Here is a 16,322-nt window from a genome sequence, read left to right as displayed (position 1 = left end):
GAAGTTAAGCAGCGTTTTTGCGTGCTTAGTACACGGCTCGGTGGCTAACTAGGAAGTCTACGTGCTGTTGGATTCTTTAATTTTGCCTTTTCCCTTAGTTTTCGGTGTTGCTGCGCGGTAATGATACGGTCCAGCACGCTGACCCCTCTCTTGCCTCTCGGGACCCAAATTCGCGAACCTGCGGCCACAGTCAAATGAAAGGGTCCGTTGCGCGTTTGTCGAGTCGGTCTCTCCCAGTCGTTTCTAGCGCCTGTCCTCTACATATACGCCCATTTGCAAGCGTCAGCTTTCGCGTCAGCCGAGCAAAGTCGGGACAAGTCGACACATGGGGACACACGATGCTGTGAATCGCAATCCGCACTAGCCTACGCGGAGCTGGACGAGGGGCGAAGGAAAACCATTCGTAACACGACAGTTTGGAAATTCGACGATCGCGAGCGTTGGAAACACTCTCCTGAGTAAAGAAGACAACTTGCGTGCGGTGTCCGGGCTTCGAACCCGGATCAGCTACTTGGGAAGCAACCATGCTGACCGACACACCACCACCGCCTTCTGCTACGCGCTGCTTGCTCCGTGATGTGTCGCCTTCCCTCCTGGCGCCAGAGGCCGAAGGCAATCTCGCTGTAGGCGCTCAACGCCGAGTGGAAGGCGAGCACATCTGAACCCGTTTTCCTGGTGCTGCTAGGGCCATATACTGAAACTGAGCGCAGAACTAACTTTTACTGAAGAATCTGCCCTTTAATGCACATCAGGGCGAACACGAAATTTCTAATATGAAGTACTCACTGACAATCCAAAGACGCTTCAGTATGTATGCGTCGGTACCACCGGGGCAGTGCCTAAGTATTGTAAAGTGAAGGTCGACAGTTTGAGCCTCACAGGAAGTATTTCATTGGCTTCCCACGAGAGCGTTATGCACAGCGTGGCTGTTGCTAGGAAACGGCCTTATTTGCCGTTGGCTAATATCTAGTTTTCTTTGCATCAATGTGAAAATGTTCCTATTACTAAATACAGTTTTGCTAGTTACAGTTCAAACTAGAAACGACGGAAGAAAGCGGTCCAACGCGCCACATTCGCTCCCGAAGGGGAGGGTGCATTTCCTACGCCACGTCTGACATAGCGTCTTAAATTTTCTAAAACTGACATAATTCCATCCTACCGAAAAAAGAAACAGATTTCGCAGTGAGGTTCTTTGAGATATTGCTAGAGAAGGAAGTCTCTGGAGCTCTTGCCTCGCACGTCAGATTGGCCGAGCGGTCTAAGGCGCCAGATTTAAGCTCTGGTTCCCATAAGGGAGCGTGGGTTCGAGCCCCACATCTGACAATGCATTTTAAACATTCTGAAACTAACATACTCCCGTGATCTTACAGAACAAGTAAATTATGCAGAAACACGCGAAGCAGATTTTACTAGAGACGACAGTGACAGACCGAGCGGTCGAAAAGAAATAGCGGAACATACTTTTCCCGCGTCGAGGTTTAGCTCTTGTTACGGACGTTTCCGTTGTTGTTGTGCTGTGGCTCTGGGTTCCAAGCGACAGCGAGAAAACCTCAACAGCAACGCATACGTGTTTAAAGGAATCGTAAGGCCTTAATAAAGATAGATGAAACGGTGGCTCAGGTGCTGGAGATGTGAAGCGGCCGTATTGCGTGGGCAGTAAGCTCACTAAGTTAGTGTGTCATGCTAACAACGGGAAGGCTATGGGTTAGATCCCACCAAGGGCTATTTCATATTGCTTCCCTAAAAGGCAGCGCGAGAGACTGCCAGGCAATTCCCAAGTGATCTGTACAAGGACTAAGATGTCCGCACGTCTGGAAACGTTCTCGCCGACTTGTGTGCCACGCTGACGACACGGGTTCTCGTCCGATCACCGAAGTTAAGCAGCGTTTTTGCGTGCTTAGTACACGGCTCGGTGGCTAACTAGGAAGTCTACGTGCTGTTGGATTCTTTAATTTTGCCTTTTCCCTTAGTTTTCGGTGTTGCTGCGCGGTAATGATACGGTCCAGCACGCTGACCCCTCTCTTGCCTCTCGGGACCCAAATTCGCGAACCTGCGGCCACAGTCAAATGAAAGGGTCCGTTGCGCGTTTGTCGAGTCGGTCTCTCCCAGTCGTTTCTAGCGCCTGTCCTCTACATATACGCCCATTTGCAAGCGTCAGCTTTCGCGTCAGCCGAGCAAAGTCGGGACAAGTCGACACATGGGGACACACGATGCTGTGAATCGCAATCCGCACTAGCCTACGCGGAGCTGGACGAGGGGCGAAGGAAAACCATTCGTAACACGACAGTTTGGAAATTCGACGATCGCGAGCGTTGGAAACACTCTCCTGAGTAAAGAAGACAACTTGCGTGCGGTGTCCGGGCTTCGAACCCGGATCAGCTACTTGGGAAGCAACCATGCTGACCGACACACCACCACCGCCTTCTGCTACGCGCTGCTTGCTCCGTGATGTGTCGCCTTCCCTCCTGGCGCCAGAGGCCGAAGGCAATCTCGCTGTAGGCGCTCAACGCCGAGTGGAAGGCGAGCACATCTGAACCCGTTTTCCTGGTGCTGCTAGGGCCATATACTGAAACTGAGCGCAGAACTAACTTTTACTGAAGAATCTGCCCTTTAATGCACATCAGGGCGAACACGAAATTTCTAATATGAAGTACTCACTGACAATCCAAAGACGCTTCAGTATGTATGCGTCGGTACCACCGGGGCAGTGCCTAAGTATTGTAAAGTGAAGGTCGACAGTTTGAGCCTCACAGGAAGTATTTCATTGGCTTCCCACGAGAGCGTTATGCACAGCGTGGCTGTTGCTAGGAAACGGCCTTATTTGGCGTTGGCTAATATCTAGTTTTCTTTGCATCAATGTGAAAATGTTCCTATTACTAAATACAGTTTTGCTAGTTACAGTTCAAACTAGAAACGACGGAAGAAAGCGGTCCAACGCGCCACATTCGCTCCCGAAGGGGAGGGTGCATTTCCTACGCCACGTCTGACATAGCGTCTTAAATTTTCTAAAACTGACATAATTCCATCCTACCGAAAAAAGAAACAGATTTCGCAGTGAGGTTCTTTGAGATATTGCTAGAGAAGGAAGTCTCTGGAGCTCTTGCCTCGCACGTCAGATTGGCCGAGCGGTCTAAGGCGCCAGATTTAAGCTCTGGTTCCCATAAGGGAGCGTGGGTTCGAGCCCCACATCTGACAATGCATTTTAAACATTCTGAAACTAACATACTCCCGTGATCTTACAGAACAAGTAAATTATGCAGAAACACGCGAAGCAGATTTTACTAGAGACGACAGTGACAGACCGAGCGGTCGAAAAGAAATAGCGGAACATACTTTTCCCGCGTCGAGGTTTAGCTCTTCTTACGGACGTTTCCGTTGTTGTTGTGCTGTGGCTCTGGGTTCCAAGCGACAGCGAGAAAACCTCAACAGCAACGCATACGTGTTTAAAGGAATCGTAAGGCCTTAATAAAGATAGATGAAACGGTGGCTCAGGTGCTGGAGATGTGAAGCGGCCGTATTGCGTGGGCAGTAAGCTCACTAAGTTAGTGTGTCATGCTAACAACGGGAAGGCTATGGGTTAGATCCCACCAAGGGCTATTTCATATTGCTTCCCTAAAAGGCAGCGCGAGAGACTGCCAGGCAATTCCCAAGTGATCTGTACAAGGACTAAGATGTCCGCACGTCTGGAAACGTTCTCGCCGACTTGTGTGCCACGCTGACGACACGGGTTCTCGTCCGATCACCGAAGTTAAGCAGCGTTTTTGCGTGCTTAGTACACGGCTCGGTGGCTAACTAGGAAGTCTACGTGCTGTTGGATTCTTTAATTTTGCCTTTTCCCTTAGTTTTCGGTGTTGCTGCGCGGTAATGATACGGTCCAGCACGCTGACCCCTCTCTTGCCTCTCGGGACCCAAATTCGCGAACCTGCGGCCACAGTCAAATGAAAGGGTCCGTTGCGCGTTTGTCGAGTCGGTCTCTCCCAGTCGTTTCTAGCGCCTGTCCTCTACATATACGCCCATTTGCAAGCGTCAGCTTTCGCGTCAGCCGAGCAAAGTCGGGACAAGTCGACACATGGGGACACACGATGCTGTGAATCGCAATCCGCACTAGCCTACGCGGAGCTGGACGAGGGGCGAAGGAAAACCATTCGTAACACGACAGTTTGGAAATTCGACGATCGCGAGCGTTGGAAACACTCTCCTGAGTAAAGAAGACAACTTGCGTGCGGTGTCCGGGCTTCGAACCCGGATCAGCTACTTGGGAAGCAACCATGCTGACCGACACACCACCACCGCCTTCTGCTACGCGCTGCTTGCTCCGTGATGTGTCGCCTTCCCTCCTGGCGCCAGAGGCCGAAGGCAATCTCGCTGTAGGCGCTCAACGCCGAGTGGAAGGCGAGCACATCTGAACCCGTTTTCCTGGTGCTGCTAGGGCCATATACTGAAACTGAGCGCAGAACTAACTTTTACTGAAGAATCTGCCCTTTAATGCACATCAGGGCGAACACGAAATTTCTAATATGAAGTACTCACTGACAATCCAAAGACGCTTCAGTATGTATGCGTCGGTACCACCGGGGCAGTGCCTAAGTATTGTAAAGTGAAGGTCGACAGTTTGAGCCTCACAGGAAGTATTTCATTGGCTTCCCACGAGAGCGTTATGCACAGCGTGGCTGTTGCTAGGAAACGGCCTTATTTGCCGTTGGCTAATATCTAGTTTTCTTTGCATCAATGTGAAAATGTTCCTATTACTAAATACAGTTTTGCTAGTTACAGTTCAAACTAGAAACGACGGAAGAAAGCGGTCCAACGCGCCACATTCGTTCCCGAAGGGGAGGGTGCATTTCCTACGCGACGTCTGACATAGCGTCTTAAATTTTCTAAAACTGACATAATTCCATCCTACCGAAAAAAGAAACAGATTTCGCAGTGAGGTTCTTGCTAGAGATGGAAGTCTCTGGAGCTCTTGCCTCGCACGTCAGATTGGCCGAGCGGTCTAAGGCGCCAGATTTAAGCTCTGGTTCCCGTAAGGGAGCGTGGGTTCGAACCCCACATCTGACAATGCATTTTAAACATTCTGAAACTAACATACTCCCGTGATCTTACAGAACAAGTAAATTATGCAGAAACACGCGAAGCAGATTTTACTAGAGACGACAGTGACAGCCCGAGCGGTCGAAAAGAAATAGCGGAACATACTTTTCCCGCGTCGAGGTTTAGCTCTTCTTACGGACGTTTCCGTTGTTGTTGTGCTGTGGCTCTGGGTTCCAAGCGACAGCGAGAAAACCTCAACAGCAACGCATACGTGTTTAAAGGAATCGTAAGGCCTTAATAAAGATAGATGAAACGGTGGCTCAGGTGCTGGAGATGTGAAGCGGCCGTATTGTGTGGGTAGTAAGCTCACTAAGTTAGTGTGTCATGCTAACAACGGGAAGGCTATGGGTTAGATCCCACCAAGGGCTATTTCATATTGCTTCCCTAAAAGGCAGCGCGAGAGACTGCCAGGCAAATCCCAAGTGATCTGTACAAGGACTAAGATGTCCGCACGTCTGGAAACGTTCTCGCCGACTTGTGTGCCACGCTGACGACACGGGTTCTCGTCCGATCACCGAAGTTAAGCAGCGTTTTTGCGTGCTTAGTACACGGCTCGGTGGCTAACTAGGAAGTCTACGTGCTGTTGGATTCTTTAATTTTGCCTTTTCCCTTAGTTTTCGGTGTTGCTGCGCGGTAATGATACGGTCCCGCACGCTGACCCCTCTCTTGCCTCTCGGGACCCAAATTCGCGAACCTGCGGCCACAGTCAAATGAAAGGGTCCGTTGCGCGTTTGTCGAGTCGGTCTCTCCCAGTCGTTTCTAGCGCCTGTCCTCTACATATACGCCCATTTGCAAGCGTCAGCTTTCGCGTCAGCCGAGCAAAGTCGGGACAAGTCGACACATGGGGACACACGATGCTGTGAATCGCAATCCGCACTAGCCTACGCGGAGCTGGACGAGGGGCGAAGGAAAACCATTCGTAACACGACAGTTTGGAAATTCGACGATCGCGAGCGTTGGAAACACTCTCCTGAGTAAAGAAGACAACTTGCGTGCGGTGTCCGGGCTTCGAACCCGGATCAGCTACTTGGGAAGCAACCATGCTGACCGACACACCACCACCGCCTTCTGCTACGCGCTGCTTGCTCCGTGATGTGTCGCCTTCCCTCCTGGCGCCAGAGGCCGAAGGCAATCTCGCTGTAGGCGCTCAACGCCGAGTGGAAGGCGAGCACATCTGAACCCGTTTTCCTGGTGCTGCTAGGGCCATATACTGAAACTGAGCGCAGAACTAACTTTTACTGAAGAATCTGCCCTTTAATGCACATCAGGGCGAACACGAAATTTCTAATATGAAGTACTCACTGACAATCCAAAGACGCTTCAGTATGTATGCGTCGGTACCACCGGGGCAGTGCCTAAGTATTGTAAAGTGAAGGTCGACAGTTTGAGCCTCACAGGAAGTATTTCATTGGCTTCCCACGAGAGCGTTATGCACAGCGTGGCTGTTGCTAGGAAACGGCCTTATTTGCCGTTGGCTAATATCTAGTTTTCTTTGCATCAATGTGAAAATGTTCCTATTACTAAATACAGTTTTGCTAGTTACAGTTCAAACTAGAAACGACGGAAGAAAGCGGTCCAACGCGCCACATTCGCTCCCGAAGGGGAGGGTGCATTTCCTACGCCACGTCTGACATAGCGTCTTAAATTTTCTAAAACTGACATAATTCCATCCTACCGAAAAAAGAAACAGATTTCGCAGTGAGGTTCTTTGAGATATTGCTAGAGAAGGAAGTCTCTGGAGCTCTTGCCTCGCACGTCAGATTGGCCGAGCGGTCTAAGGCGCCAGATTTAAGCTCTGGTTCCCGTAAGGGAGCGTGGGTTCGAACCCCACATCTGACAATGCATTTTAAACATTCTGAAACTAACATACTCCCGTGATCTTACAGAACAAGTAAATTATGCAGAAACACGCGAAGCAGATTTTACTAGAGACGACAGTGACAGCCCGAGCGGTCGAAAAGAAATAGCGGAACATACTTTTCCCGCGTCGAGGTTTAGCTCTTCTTACGGACGTTTCCGTTGTTGTTGTGCTGTGGCTCTGGGTTCCAAGCGACAGCGAGAAAACCTCAACAGCAACGCATACGTGTTTAAAGGAATCGTAAGGCCTTAATAAAGATAGATGAAACGGTGGCTCAGGTGCTGGAGATGTGAAGCGGCCGTATTGTGTGGGTAGTAAGCTCACTAAGTTAGTGTGTCATGCTAACAACGGGAAGGCTATGGGTTAGATCCCACCAAGGGCTATTTCATATTGCTTCCCTAAAAGGCAGCGCGAGAGACTGCCAGGCAAATCCCAAGTGATCTGTACAAGGACTAAGATGTCCGCACGTCTGGAAACGTTCTCGCCGACTTGTGTGCCACGCTGACGACACGGGTTCTCGTCCGATCACCGAAGTTAAGCAGCGTTTTTGCGTGCTTAGTACACGGCTCGGTGGCTAACTAGGAAGTCTACGTGCTGTTGGATTCTTTAATTTTGCCTTTTCCCTTAGTTTTCGGTGTTGCTGCGCGGTAATGATACGGTCCCGCACGCTGACCCCTCTCTTGCCTCTCGGGACCCAAATTCGCGAACCTGCGGCCACAGTCAAATGAAAGGGTCCGTTGCGCGTTTGTCGAGTCGGTCTCTCCCAGTCGTTTCTAGCGCCTGTCCTCTACATATACGCCCATTTGCAAGCGTCAGCTTTCGCGTCAGCCGAGCAAAGTCGGGACAAGTCGACACATGGGGACACACGATGCTGTGAATCGCAATCCGCACTAGCCTACGCGGAGCTGGACGAGGGGCGAAGGAAAACCATTCGTAACACGACAGTTTGGAAATTCGACGATCGCGAGCGTTGGAAACACTCTCCTGAGTAAAGAAGACAACTTGCGTGCGGTGTCCGGGCTTCGAACCCGGATCAGCTACTTGGGAAGCAACCATGCTGACCGACACACCACCACCGCCTTCTGCTACGCGCTGCTTGCTCCGTGATGTGTCGCCTTCCCTCCTGGCGCCAGAGGCCGAAGGCAATCTCGCTGTAGGCGCTCAACGCCGAGTGGAAGGCGAGCACATCTGAACCCGTTTTCCTGGTGCTGCTAGGGCCATATACTGAAACTGAGCGCAGAACTAACTTTTACTGAAGAATCTGCCCTTTAATGCACATCAGGGCGAACACGAAATTTCTAATATGAAGTACTCACTGACAATCCAAAGACGCTTCAGTATGTATGCGTCGGTACCACCGGGGCAGTGCCTAAGTATTGTAAAGTGAAGGTCGACAGTTTGAGCCTCACAGGAAGTATTTCATTGGCTTCCCACGAGAGCGTTATGCACAGCGTGGCTGTTGCTAGGAAACGGCCTTATTTGCCGTTGGCTAATATCTAGTTTTCTTTGCATCAATGTGAAAATGTTCCTATTACTAAATACAGTTTTGCTAGTTACAGTTCAAACTAGAAACGACGGAAGAAAGCGGTCCAACGCGCCACATTCGTTCCCGAAGGGGAGGGTGCATTTCCTACGCGACGTCTGACATAGCGTCTTAAATTTTCTAAAACTGACATAATTCCATCCTACCGAAAAAAGAAACAGATTTCGCAGTGAGGTTCTTGCTAGAGATGGAAGTCTCTGGAGCTCTTGCCTCGCACGTCAGATTGGCCGAGCGGTCTAAGGCGCCAGATTTAAGCTCTGGTTCCCGTAAGGGAGCGTGGGTTCGAACCCCACATCTGACAATGCATTTTAAACATTCTGAAACTAACATACTCCCGTGATCTTACAGAACAAGTAAATTATGCAGAAACACGCGAAGCAGATTTTACTAGAGACGACAGTGACAGCCCGAGCGGTCGAAAAGAAATAGCGGAACATACTTTTCCCGCGTCGAGGTTTAGCTCTTCTTACGGACGTTTCCGTTGTTGTTGTGCTGTGGCTCTGGGTTCCAAGCGACAGCGAGAAAACCTCAACAGCAACGCATACGTGTTTAAAGGAATCGTAAGGCCTTAATAAAGATAGATGAAACGGTGGCTCAGGTGCTGGAGATGTGAAGCGGCCGTATTGTGTGGGTAGTAAGCTCACTAAGTTAGTGTGTCATGCTAACAACGGGAAGGCTATGGGTTAGATCCCACCAAGGGCTATTTCATATTGCTTCCCTAAAAGGCAGCGCGAGAGACTGCCAGGCAAATCCCAAGTGATCTGTACAAGGACTAAGATGTCCGCACGTCTGGAAACGTTCTCGCCGACTTGTGTGCCACGCTGACGACACGGGTTCTCGTCCGATCACCGAAGTTAAGCAGCGTTTTTGCGTGCTTAGTACACGGCTCGGTGGCTAACTAGGAAGTCTACGTGCTGTTGGATTCTTTAATTTTGCCTTTTCCCTTAGTTTTCGGTGTTGCTGCGCGGTAATGATACGGTCCCGCACGCTGACCCCTCTCTTGCCTCTCGGGACCCAAATCCGCGAACCTGCGGCCACAGTCAAATGAAAGGGTCCGTTGCGCGTTTGTCGAGTCGGTCTCTCCCAGTCGTTTCTAGCGCCTGTCCTCTACATATACGCCCATTTGCAAGCGTCAACTTTCGCGTCAGCCGAGCAAAGTCGGGACAAGTCGACACATGGGGACACACGATGCTGTGAATCGCAATCCGCACTAGCCTACGCGGAGCTGGACGAGGGGCGAAGGAAAACCATTCGTAACACGACAGTTTGGAAATTCGACGATCGCGAGCGTTGGAAACACTCTCCTGAGTAAAGAAGACAACTTGCGTGCGGTGTCCGGGCTTCGAACCCGGATCAGCTACTTGGGAAGCAACCATGCTGACCGACACACCACCACCGCCTTCTGCTACGCGCTGCTTGCTCCGTGATGTGTCGCCTTCCCTCCTGGCGCCAGAGGCCGAAGGCAATCTCGCTGTAGGCGCTCAACGCCGAGTGGAAGGCGAGCACATCTGAACCCGTTTTCCTGGTGCTGCTAGGGCCATATACTGAAACTGAGCGCAGAACTAACTTTTACTGAAGAATCTGCCCTTTAATGCACATCAGGGCGAACACGAAATTTCTAATATGAAGTACTCACTGACAATCCAAAGACGCTTCAGTATGTATGCGTCGGTACCACCGGGGCAGTGCCTAAGTATTGTAAAGTGAAGGTCGACAGTTTGAGCCTCACAGGAAGTATTTCATTGGCTTCCCACGAGAGCGTTATGCACAGCGTGGCTGTTGCTAGGAAACGGCCTTATTTGGCGTTGGCTAATATCTAGTTTTCTTTGCATCAATGTGAAAATGTTCCTATTACTAAATACAGTTTTGCTAGTTACAGTTCAAACTAGAAACGACGGAAGAAAGCGGTCCAACGCGCCACATTCGCTCCCGAAGGGGAGGGTGCATTTCCTACGCCACGTCTGACATAGCGTCTTAAATTTTCTAAAACTGACATAATTCCATCCTACCGAAAAAAGAAACAGATTTCGCAGTGAGGTTCTTTGAGATATTGCTAGAGAAGGAAGTCTCTGGAGCTCTTGCCTCGCACGTCAGATTGGCCGAGCGGTCTAAGGCGCCAGATTTAAGCTCTGGTTCCCATAAGGGAGCGTGGGTTCGAGCCCCACATCTGACAATGCATTTTAAACATTCTGAAACTAACATACTCCCGTGATCTTACAGAACAAGTAAATTATGCAGAAACACGCGAAGCAGATTTTACTAGAGACGACAGTGACAGACCGAGCGGTCGAAAAGAAATAGCGGAACATACTTTTCCCGCGTCGAGGTTTAGCTCTTCTTACGGACGTTTCCGTTGTTGTTGTGCTGTGGCTCTGGGTTCCAAGCGACAGCGAGAAAACCTCAACAGCAACGCATACGTGTTTAAAGGAATCGTAAGGCCTTAATAAAGATAGATGAAACGGTGGCTCAGGTGCTGGAGATGTGAAGCGGCCGTATTGCGTGGGCAGTAAGCTCACTAAGTTAGTGTGTCATGCTAACAACGGGAAGGCTATGGGTTAGATCCCACCAAGGGCTATTTCATATTGCTTCCCTAAAAGGCAGCGCGAGAGACTGCCAGGCAATTCCCAAGTGATCTGTACAAGGACTAAGATGTCCGCACGTCTGGAAACGTTCTCGCCGACTTGTGTGCCACGCTGACGACACGGGTTCTCGTCCGATCACCGAAGTTAAGCAGCGTTTTTGCGTGCTTAGTACACGGCTCGGTGGCTAACTAGGAAGTCTACGTGCTGTTGGATTCTTTAATTTTGCCTTTTCCCTTAGTTTTCGGTGTTGCTGCGTGGTAATGATACGGTCCAGCACGCTGACCCCTCTCTTGCCTCTCGGGACCCAAATTCGCGAACCTGCGGCCACAGTCAAATGAAAGGGTCCGTTGCGCGTTTGTCGAGTCGGTCTCTCCCAGTCGTTTCTAGCGCCTGTCCTCTACATATACGCCCATTTGCAAGCGTCAGCTTTCGCGTCAGCCGAGCAAAGTCGGGACAAGTCGACACATGGGGACACACGATGCTGTGAATCGCAATCCGCACTAGCCTACGCGGAGCTGGACGAGGGGCGAAGGAAAACCATTCGTAACACGACAGTTTGGAAATTCGACGATCGCGAGCGTTGGAAACACTCTCCTGAGTAAAGAAGACAACTTGCGTGCGGTGTCCGGGCTTCGAACCCGGATCAGCTACTTGGGAAGCAACCATGCTGACCGACACACCACCACCGCCTTCTGCTACGCGCTGCTTGCTCCGTGATGTGTCGCCTTCCCTCCTGGCGCCAGAGGCCGAAGGCAATCTCGCTGTAGGCGCTCAACGCCGAGTGGAAGGCGAGCACATCTGAACCCGTTTTCCTGGTGCTGCTAGGGCCATATACTGAAACTGAGCGCAGAACTAACTTTTACTGAAGAATCTGCCCTTTAATGCACATCAGGGCGAACACGAAATTTCTAATATGAAGTACTCACTGACAATCCAAAGACGCTTCAGTATGTATGCGTCGGTACCACCGGGGCAGTGCCTAAGTATTGTAAAGTGAAGGTCGACAGTTTGAGCCTCACAGGAAGTATTTCATTGGCTTCCCACGAGAGCGTTATGCACAGCGTGGCTGTTGCTAGGAAACGGCCTTATTTGCCGTTGGCTAATATCTAGTTTTCTTTGCATCAATGTGAAAATGTTCCTATTACTAAATACAGTTTTGCTAGTTACAGTTCAAACTAGAAACGACGGAAGAAAGCGGTCCAACGCGCCACATTCGTTCCCGAAGGGGAGGGTGCATTTCCTACGCGACGTCTGACATAGCGTCTTAAATTTTCTAAAACTGACATAATTCCATCCTACCGAAAAAAGAAACAGATTTCGCAGTGAGGTTCTTGCTAGAGATGGAAGTCTCTGGAGCTCTTGCCTCGCACGTCAGATTGGCCGAGCGGTCTAAGGCGCCAGATTTAAGCTCTGGTTCCCGTAAGGGAGCGTGGGTTCGAACCCCACATCTGACAATGCATTTTAAACATTCTGAAACTAACATACTCACGTGATCTTACAGAACAAGTAAATTATGCAGAAACACGCGAAGCAGATTTTACTAGAGACGACAGTGACAGCCCGAGCGGTCGAAAAGAAATAGCGGAACATACTTTTCCCGCGTCGAGGTTTAGCTCTTCTTACGGACGTTTCCGTTGTTGTTGTGCTGTGGCTCTGGGTTCCAAGCGACAGCGAGAAAACCTCAACAGCAACGCATACGTGTTTAAAGGAATCGTAAGGCCTTAATAAAGATAGATGAAACGGTGGCTCAGGTGCTGGAGATGTGAAGCGGCCGTATTGTGTGGGTAGTAAGCTCACTAAGTTAGTGTGTCATGCTAACAACGGGAAGGCTATGGGTTAGATCCCACCAAGGGCTATTTCATATTGCTTCCCTAAAAGGCAGCGCGAGAGACTGCCAGGCAAATCCCAAGTGATCTGTACAAGGACTAAGATGTCCGCACGTCTGGAAACGTTCTCGCCGACTTGTGTGCCACGCTGACGACACGGGTTCTCGTCCGATCACCGAAGTTAAGCAGCGTTTTTGCGTGCTTAGTACACGGCTCGGTGGCTAACTAGGAAGTCTACGTGCTGTTGGATTCTTTAATTTTGCCTTTTCCCTTAGTTTTCGGTGTTGCTGCGCGGTAATGATACGGTCCCGCACGCTGACCCCTCTCTTGCCTCTCGGGACCCAAATTCGCGAACCTGCGGCCACAGTCAAATGAAAGGGTCCGTTGCGCGTTTGTCGAGTCGGTCTCTCCCAGTCGTTTCTAGCGCCTGTCCTCTACATATACGCCCATTTGCAAGCGTCAACTTTCGCGTCAGCCGAGCAAAGTCGGGACAAGTCGACACATGGGGACACACGATGCTGTGAATCGCAATCCGCACTAGCCTACGCGGAGCTGGACGAGGGGCGAAGGAAAACCATTCGTAACACGACAGTTTGGAAATTCGACGATCGCGAGCGTTGGAAACACTCTCCTGAGTAAAGAAGACAACTTGCGTGCGGTGTCCGGGCTTCGAACCCGGATCAGCTACTTGGGAAGCAACCATGCTGACCGACACACCACCACCGCCTTCTGCTACGCGCTGCTTGCTCCGTGATGTGTCGCCTTCCCTCCTGGCGCCAGAGGCCGAAGGCAATCTCGCTGTAGGCGCTCAACGCCGAGTGGAAGGCGAGCACATCTGAACCCGTTTTCCTGGTGCTGCTAGGGCCATATACTGAAACTGAGCGCAGAACTAACTTTTACTGAAGAATCTGCCCTTTAATGCACATCAGGGCGAACACGAAATTTCTAATATGAAGTACTCACTGACAATCCAAAGACGCTTCAGTATGTATGCGTCGGTACCACCGGGGCAGTGCCTAAGTATTGTAAAGTGAAGGTCGACAGTTTGAGCCTCACAGGAAGTATTTCATTGGCTTCCCACGAGAGCGTTATGCACAGCGTGGCTGTTGCTAGGAAACGGCCTTATTTGCCGTTGGCTAATATCTAGTTTTCTTTGCATCAATGTGAAAATGTTCCTATTACTAAATACAGTTTTGCTAGTTACAGTTCAAACTAGAAACGACGGAAGAAAGCGGTCCAACGCGCCACATTCGCTCCCGAAGGGGAGGGTGCATTTCCTACGCCACGTCTGACATAGCGTCTTAAATTTTCTAAAACTGACATAATTCCATCCTACCGAAAAAAGAAACAGATTTCGCAGTGAGGTTCTTTGAGATATTGCTAGAGAAGGAAGTCTCTGGAGCTCTTGCCTCGCACGTCAGATTGGCCGAGCGGTCTAAGGCGCCAGATTTAAGCTCTGGTTCCCATAAGGGAGCGTGGGTTCGAGCCCCACATCTGACAATGCATTTTAAACATTCTGAAACTAACATACTCCCGTGATCTTACAGAACAAGTAAATTATGCAGAAACACGCGAAGCAGATTTTACTAGAGACGACAGTGACAGACCGAGCGGTCGAAAAGAAATAGCGGAACATACTTTTCCCGCGTCGAGGTTTAGCTCTTCTTACGGACGTTTCCGTTGTTGTTGTGCTGTGGCTCTGGGTTCCAAGCGACAGCGAGAAAACCTCAACAGCAACGCATACGTGTTTAAAGGAATCGTAAGGCCTTAATAAAGATAGATGAAACGGTGGCTCAGGTGCTGGAGATGTGAAGCGGCCGTATTGCGTGGGCAGTAAGCTCACTAAGTTAGTGTGTCATGCTAACAACGGGAAGGCTATGGGTTAGATCCCACCAAGGGCTATTTCATATTGCTTCCCTAAAAGGCAGCGCGAGAGACTGCCAGGCAATTCCCAAGTGATCTGTACAAGGACTAAGATGTCCGCACGTCTGGAAACGTTCTCGCCGACTTGTGTGCCACGCTGACGACACGGGTTCTCGTCCGATCACCGAAGTTAAGCAGCGTTTTTGCGTGCTTAGTACACGGCTCGGTGGCTAACTAGGAAGTCTACGTGCTGTTGGATTCTTTAATTTTGCCTTTTCCCTTAGTTTTCGGTGTTGCTGCGCGGTAATGATACGGTCCAGCACGCTGACCCCTCTCTTGCCTCTCGGGACCCAAATTCGCGAACCTGCGGCCACAGTCAAATGAAAGGGTCCGTTGCGCGTTTGTCGAGTCGGTCTCTCCCAGTCGTTTCTAGCGCCTGTCCTCTACATATACGACCATTTGCAAGCGTCAGCTTTCGCGTCAGCCGAGCAAAGTCGGGACAAGTCGACACATGGGGACACACGATGCTGTGAATCGCAATCCGCACTAGCCTACGCGGAGCTGGACGAGGGGCGAAGGAAAACCATTCGTAACACGACAGTTCGGAAATTCGACGATCGCGAGCGTTGGAAACACTCTCCTGAGTAAAGAAGACAACTTGCGTGCGGTGTCCGGGCTTCGAACCCGGATCAGCTACTTGGGAAGCGACCATGCTGACCGACACACCACCACCGCCTTCTGCTACGCGCTGCTTGCTCCGTGATGTGTCGCCTTCCCTCCTGGCGCCAGAGGCCGAAGGCAATCTCGCTGTAGGCGCTCAACGCCGAGTGGAAGGCGAGCACATCTGAACCCGTTTTCCTGGTGCTGCTAGGGCCATATACTGAAACTGAGCGCAGAACTAACTTTTACTGAAGAATCTGCCCTTTAATGCACATCAGGGCGAACACGAAATTTCTAATATGAAGTACTCACTGACGATCCAAAGACGCTTCAGTATGTACGCGTCGGTACCACCGGGGCAGTGCCTAAGTATTGTAAAGTGAAGGTCGACAGTTTGAGCCTCACAGGAAGTATTTCATTGGCTTCCCACGAGTGCGTTATGCACAGCGTGGCTGTTGCTAGGAAACGGCCTTATTTGCCGTTGGCTAATATCTAGTTTTCTTTGCATCAATGTGAAAATGTTCCTATTACTAAATACAGTTTTGCTAGTTACAGTTCAAACTAGAAACGACGGAAGAAAGCGGTCCAACGCGCCACATTCGTTCCCGAAGGGGAGGGTGCATTTCCTACGCCACGTCTGACATAGCGTCTTAAATTTTCTAAAACTGACATAATTCCATCCTACCGAAAAAAGAAACAGATTTCGCAGTGAGGTTCTTGCTAGAGATGGAAGTCTCTGGAGCTCTTGCCTCGCACGTCAGATTGGCCGAGCGGTCTAAGGCGCCAGATTTAAGCTCTGGTTCCCGTAAGGGAGCGTGGGTTCGAACCCCACATCTGACAATGCATTTTAAACATTCTGAAACTAACATACTCCCGTGATCTTACAGAACAAGTAAATT

At 50.3% G+C, this 16,322-nt stretch overlaps 9 non-coding genes across 9 annotated transcripts; all 9 read left to right on the top strand.

The window, feature by feature from the left end:
* Window positions 1–1,239: 1,239 nt before the first annotated feature.
* Window positions 1,240–1,323, top strand: Trnal-uaa. The gene has a single exon. It is a non-coding gene; the product is annotated as a tRNA-Leu (tRNA).
* A 1,788-nt stretch (window positions 1,324–3,111) lies between these two features.
* Window positions 3,112–3,195, top strand: Trnal-uaa. Its single transcript has one exon. It is a non-coding gene; the product is annotated as a tRNA-Leu (tRNA).
* A 1,779-nt stretch (window positions 3,196–4,974) lies between these two features.
* Trnal-uaa lies at window positions 4,975–5,058 on the top strand. The gene has a single exon. It is a non-coding gene; the product is annotated as a tRNA-Leu (tRNA).
* A 1,788-nt stretch (window positions 5,059–6,846) lies between these two features.
* Window positions 6,847–6,930, top strand: Trnal-uaa. Its single transcript has one exon. It is a non-coding gene; the product is annotated as a tRNA-Leu (tRNA).
* Window positions 6,931–8,709: 1,779 nt separating this feature from the next.
* On the top strand, window positions 8,710–8,793 carry Trnal-uaa. The gene has a single exon. It is a non-coding gene; the product is annotated as a tRNA-Leu (tRNA).
* Window positions 8,794–10,581: 1,788 nt separating this feature from the next.
* Window positions 10,582–10,665, top strand: Trnal-uaa. The gene has a single exon. It is a non-coding gene; the product is annotated as a tRNA-Leu (tRNA).
* Window positions 10,666–12,444: 1,779 nt separating this feature from the next.
* On the top strand, window positions 12,445–12,528 carry Trnal-uaa. The gene has a single exon. It is a non-coding gene; the product is annotated as a tRNA-Leu (tRNA).
* A 1,788-nt stretch (window positions 12,529–14,316) lies between these two features.
* Window positions 14,317–14,400, top strand: Trnal-uaa. Its single transcript has one exon. It is a non-coding gene; the product is annotated as a tRNA-Leu (tRNA).
* A 1,779-nt stretch (window positions 14,401–16,179) lies between these two features.
* On the top strand, window positions 16,180–16,263 carry Trnal-uaa. Its single transcript has one exon. It is a non-coding gene; the product is annotated as a tRNA-Leu (tRNA).
* The last annotated feature ends 59 nt before the right edge of the window (window positions 16,264–16,322 follow it).

Source organism: Schistocerca piceifrons, unplaced genomic scaffold, assembly GCF_021461385.2.
Source record: "Schistocerca piceifrons isolate TAMUIC-IGC-003096 unplaced genomic scaffold, iqSchPice1.1 HiC_scaffold_848, whole genome shotgun sequence".
Classification (NCBI taxonomy): Eukaryota; Metazoa; Arthropoda; class Insecta; order Orthoptera; family Acrididae; genus Schistocerca; species Schistocerca piceifrons.
The sequence above is the reverse complement of the archived record's forward strand: the minus strand, read 5'-3'. Positions and strand labels throughout refer to the sequence as shown.